General features: G+C 30.4%; 1 pseudogene; it reads left to right on the top strand.

The window, feature by feature from the left end:
* Positions 1-4794: 4794 nt before the first annotated feature.
* Positions 4795-6404, top strand: part of LOC108773433 (putative nuclease HARBI1) — a 6238-nt pseudogene continuing 4628 nt past the window's right edge.

The following is a 6404-nucleotide window of genomic DNA, read 5'->3' as shown; positions in this document are numbered from 1 at the left end:
GGACTCCCTATTGAAGAGACTATAATTCTTAATGGACAATCTGGTTTATGGATCTTTGGCAACCCATAGGCTCTCGGAAGCATACCATCACTGCAATACAATTTTCTATATTCAGAACCATCTATATAATCTTTGTTCTTCCATTCAGTCAGCATTACTCTTAAAGATGATGTAAGTTTTTTCGTAGGATCTTTTTTGATAATCTCGTATGTGTCACTATCGCCAAACAATGAATTCATGTTAGAAACATAAACATCTTTGTCAAGTGCGACAGTAATATTACCTTTATCTGCGTGAGTGTAAATCACATTAGGATGTTTCTTTATAAAATCTACAGTATGGGATTCAAGTTCAGATAATTTTTTGGTTGTTGGTGATGTAAATTTTGGAGCAGAAACTATGTTATTTAGGATAGGTATAGAATATAGAGGTTGACAGAGCTTTTTTACTCTCTGATTTTGGATTTCATAAAAGAAATCTAACTCTTATCATTGACATTTTACTGGATAATGATTATCCTTTGGATTTTATCTTTGATTCTGTCAACCTCAGAATAAAGCATCTATTAAAGAATCATAAAGATCACGCTCGTACACAGATTGATAATAATATTAATGCATGTCCATCTTGGCTTACGGTGCCTTTCATTCCGATCCACGCGGAGAAATTTAAGAGATTTGATAGGAGTGTTGTCAGAGTTTCTTTTCGTAGTCCGAACAAAATGAAAAAATACATTAAGGTGCAAAAGGACTCACGTCTCCACACATCTAAAAGTAACGTCGTTTATAAAATTCAGTGTAACGATTGCGATGCTTCTTATGTGGGGCAAACCAGCAGACAATTAAAAACAAGAATTAAAGAACACCGTAATCATATAAATTATAATAGTTCTACCAGATCGGTAATAACTGATCACAGATTGGAGTATAATCATGACTTTCGGTGGGACGATGTTGAAATTCTTGATGAGGAACCTTGTTACAGGAAGCGATTGGTCTCAGAAATGTTAAATATTAAAAAACAGAAATTTAGCCTAAACTTACAAACCGACACGGAAGGTCTTCATGAAGCATATATACCCATTATAAACAAAATTTGATCTTTCTGTATCAGTTGTTGCCGGTCGTTATTTAGTTGGAATTGGTCCGTTGAGGATGTTTGACGTGTTCCATGTATTACTTTTTATCTCAAGATGTACTTCGACAGTTTTGTAATATTTCTGACATAAGTTTTTTTAAAGAAAAAATTTTTTACTGTTTTTTTATTGTGTGACAATTATCATTATGACTATTTTTGTAAATATATGGATACACGGACCAACTAATATTTTCACGCATAGATTTGCAAATTTTTTGGTATGTTTTGCGCATCGTTAATTTTCATTCCTAGAATTTAAGATTACAATCTTTTAATTAATATATGTTCATTTATTGTTTTCAGTTATATATTTAACTATGCACAAGATTTTCTTTTGTATTGATGTTTGTCCATAATTATGTACATTTCAACGTAAAGTGTTTCATCTGAAGAGGACCAGATTTGTTGGTCGAAACTAGTAATGTAATTAACATCTGTTTTTTTAATCGTTACATTTATGTAAATTTTATAAGTTCATTTTAGAATATATGTATTAATTTGTTGTTAATTTTCTTTTCGTTTGACTCTTACAATGCCATTTCCACGTTTATAATGTTTTTAAAGAAAGAGTCCTTTATTTGTTCTATTTTTGTTCATTATATTAGTGATTATGCCTTTTTTGTGACAGATAGGATGGTTGGAATGATAGTTTAGAAATCTGCCAGAAAATGTGGTTTTATGGAAAATATCAAATATGATTTTCTAATACTCTATAATGATCTTTATATCAAGAAAATTTATGGTATTATTTGTGATAACTTCCATAGTGAACTGTAGTCTTTCGTGTATAGAATTAAATATATTAAGCGTATCAACAGTGCAATCCGAAGGGAGTGCCAAAATGATGTCATCCACATATCGATAGTAGAACAACGGTTTTTTATGTAATTTACTAATTGCAGACATTTCAAGGTCTTGCATTACTATATCTGCAATTATAGGAGAAAGAGGTGAACCCATTGGGGTGCCATAGTTATTATTATGTATATAAGATTTTATTCTGTTAGTGATAGTATAAAAGATAAAAGGAAGAGGATATATCGTTAAGAAGTATATTAATGACTTCAATTAAGTTTTTTTGGTGAAATTGTGGATGAGACAAACGAATTATTTTATCATGTTAGTGATTATGCCTTTTTGACAGATGGGATGGTTGGAATGATAGTTTAAATATCTGCCAGAGAATGTGGTTTTGTAGAAAATATCAAATATGATTTTCTGATTTTCGACAATAATTCTTGTATCAAGAAAATTTATGGTATTATCTGTGCCTACTTCCATGGTGAACTGTAATTTTTTGTGTATAGAATTAAATATATTTAGTGTATCAACAATGCTGTCGGAAGGGAGTGCCAAAATGATGTCATCCACATATCGATAGTAGAACAACGGTTTTTTATGTAATTTACTAATTGCAGACATTTCAAGGTCTTGCATTACTATATCTGCAATTATAGGAGAAAGAGGTGAACCCATTGGGGTGCCAAAAATTTGTTTGTAACAGTTGTTGTTGAATGAAAAAAAGGTGGAATTCAATACTAAATTAATTGCAATGATAAATTCATCTTGCGGAATCTTTATTTTATTGGCTATGTAATTCCATCTGTTTTTAATACTATTTATGGCTAAATCTACAGGAACATTGGTAAAGAGAGATACTACATCTAGAGAAGACAAGATATAGTTAGAATCAATTTGTAGTCCAATCAATTTTTTGGCTAGGTGGGAACTATCTTTTATATAACTAGGAGCCTCAGGTATACTATTGTTGATAATATTGTGTAGAAAAAGTGACAAGTTGTACAAAGGACTGTTTATGGATGACACTATTACTCTCAGTGGGTTACCTTGCTTATGGATTTTTGTTAATCCGTATGCTCTAGGTAAGTTGCCGTCTGTTGTAAGTAATCTTCGATATGTGGACTCCTCAATATAATTTTTGCTCTTTTTTTTAGGTAATTTACTAATTGCAGACATTTCAAGGTCTTGCATTACTATATCTGCAATTATAGAAGAAAGAGGTGAACTCATTGGAGTGCCAAAAATTTGTTTGTAACAATTGTTAAATGAAAAAAAAGTTGAGTTTAATACCAAATTAATTGCAATAATAAATTCATCTTGAGGAATTTTTATTTTGTTGGCAATATGATTCCATCTGTTTTTTATGCTATTTATTGCTAATGTCGCAAAAAAGGCATAATCACTAACATGATAGATAAAATAATTCGTTTGTCTCATCCACAATTTCACCAAAAAAACTTAATTGAAGTCATTAATATACTTCTCAACAATATATCCTCTTCCTTTTATTTTTTATACTATCACTAACAGAATAAAATCTTATATACATAATAATAACCATTTACACAATGATAATTCTAATGATAAGTTTTTTTCAGTACCCTATGTAAAATTTATTTCTGAAAGTTTTTTACCGATTACATGCAAATTCACCTGCAAACTAGCTTACTCCATACCAAATACACTCAAAAGTTTCATAAAGAGAGGCAAAGATCAACTTGAGTTATTATCTAATCAAAATGTTGTATATAAAATCTCTTGTGACAATTGTGATGCAAGCTACGTTGGTCAAACAAAACGAAAATTAAATACTAGAATAAATGAACATATTTCAGACATTAATAAAAGAACTGGTTCTCTATCTGTTATATCCGACCATCGCACAAGTTTGAGTCACAATTTCACATGGAATGAAGTAAAAATTTTGGATAATGAAACTTCTTATAATAAAAGACTAATATCTGAAATGATCCACATTAAAAAGCAGAAACATGGCATAAATAGACAAAATGATACTATAAATTTGCCAGATACCTATTCTCAAATAATACAATCTCTTTCTCCTTCATAATTTCCCCTTCTCCTTCTTTTCTTCCTCTCCTACAACAGTCTATCTCATTTTACAATTTTCTTTCTCTGATGTGTTTTTCTGAAAGTCATCATTAGTTTATATCGTCTCTAGTTGACAACATCGGTTCCATATCGTTGTTCAAAGTTTTCTATAACTAATTTAATTTGTTTTAATTCACTCTAACATTATACTGACGGTTAAAAATATTTCAACATCGATTGCTGATTTGGAAGTCGTTTTCATATAAAATAGGTATTTATATGTTCGAACGAATGTGAATTGATGTGGTTTCTGGATTTGTACTGTGTAGCATAACTTCTATCAGGAGACGCGGTAGCGTCTCCGGCCATGTTCAAAAAAACTCTGAATCTGTTCATGAAAATGACTTTCTTATTGACATACTATCCATGAGACTTACTATGTTGAAGAACTACTTGACAATGATGAAAAATAGAGGATTATTCATGGACTTATTAAAAGCTCGACATCTTTATATTAAAGTTTGTAACTCTTAGGCCCGGTTTTTCATTATCTGGTTAACTTGTAGTTTAGGCATAACCTGACAATAATCTAAAGATTGTGTTTTTCTATCTGTGGTTAGTCACTAAACTGATGGTTTCGTGGTGGTAACCTTTACCAGTACTAAATCTACCGGTTAACTCTCAGTTTTAGGTTTACTAAAAGAACATAACCTTGTTTTATACCTCGTTGTATTGCATCGTGTGCACTAGTTCACAAAGGGTAGTTATAAAAAACAGACCTTTTATTAATGAAAAAGTCCAATCATGGATTTTGATGTAAATGTATACAGCAGTGATGAAGAGAACCACAGGAGACCTAAAATATTTCGTCGTAGGCCGAATTATTTCGAAGAACTGGATAATATTGATTTTTTTTCAAAATTTCGGTTGTCGAAACGGACAGTGGAAATGATTTTAGAACAAATTGAAGATAATATATCATATCCAACAAATAGGTACAAGTACAGTAATAGGATAAAAATAGTACAATGCAATCTAAATAAATATTTTATTATAAATACATAATAAGTTATTTTGTTAAATTATATGCATAGCAACGAAGTAAAGAAAACGGTAAATATTTGAGCAATAATGGATATTAAATATGAACAATGAATATATATATATTTCAATTCAAAACATTTTTCGAATTATATTCATTGTCTATATTTTAACATCCATTATTGCTCGAATATATTAACTATTTTCCTCACTTCGCATTGCTATTATTATTATATTAATTTTAATATATTGTAGTTATTTATATAACTTTTTTCTCTTTTTTATCCCTTTTTAATTAAAAAAATTTAATTTCAGAAATGAATACTTACCTACTGAAAATCAACTATTATTGGCACTAAGATTTTATGCTACAGGATCATTTTTAAGTGTGTCAGGAGATTTTATTGAAGTTGCAAAATCTACTGCTTCAAAAACAGTTCGGAATGTTAGTTTAGCGTTAGCGAATCTTCAACGACAATATATTAAAATGCCCGAAACACCAGAGGAAATAAGTGAGACAAGACAACAATTTTTTAATATAGCTAGTTTTCCTCGGTGCATTGGTGCTATAGATTGCAGTCAGAATTCAATCACCAGGAGGTGATGATGCTGAACTATATAGAAATCGGAAAGGCTTCTTTTCACTTAATGTACAGACAATTGCTGATGCAAATAGAAAAATTCAAGATATTGTATGTCGTTGGCCTGGTTCTTCTCATGATTCGAACATATTCAGGAATTCACGAATTTATCAACGTTTTGAAATGGGAGAATTTGCTGATAGTCTATTGGTTGGAGATAGTGGTTATCCTATAAAAAAATATCTAATAACACCGTTGCAAAATGTTAATAATAGAGCTGAAAACTTGTTTAATGAATCACAAATTCGTACAAGGAGTAGAGTAGAATGCAGTTATGGTGTTTGGAAAAGACGCTTCCCTGCTTTAGCTCTTGGTTTTAGACTAAAATTGGATACAACGATGGCTGCAGTAGTAGCTACTGCTGTCTTACACAACATTGCTTGTGATGAAAATGAGAATGTACCACTAGTTAATAGAAGAGAAGAAAATGCAATTAACTTAGTCAATCAAGGTTTTGATGTTTTTGCAGAACAAGTAAATAATGTGAATATAAATAATATTACGAGATATAATTTAATTAATCATTATTTTGCAAATTTATAACTTAAAATGTTAATCTATTATACATTTTGCCATTGAAAACATTTATTTGGAACTTTTCATATTAAGATACTTTTTAAAATTGCTTACTATTAATTATACACAATTTTAGCAACTTATTTTTAACTGAAGTGTGTGTGTGCGTGTGCGTGCGTGCGTGTGTGTGTGTGTGTGTGTGTGTGTGTGTGTGTG

This window comes from Cyphomyrmex costatus, unplaced genomic scaffold (genome assembly GCF_001594065.2).
Source record: "Cyphomyrmex costatus isolate MS0001 unplaced genomic scaffold, Ccosl1.0 scaffold208, whole genome shotgun sequence".
Classification (NCBI taxonomy): Eukaryota; Metazoa; Arthropoda; class Insecta; order Hymenoptera; family Formicidae; genus Cyphomyrmex; species Cyphomyrmex costatus.
This window is presented reverse-complemented; position numbering and strand designations above follow the sequence as displayed.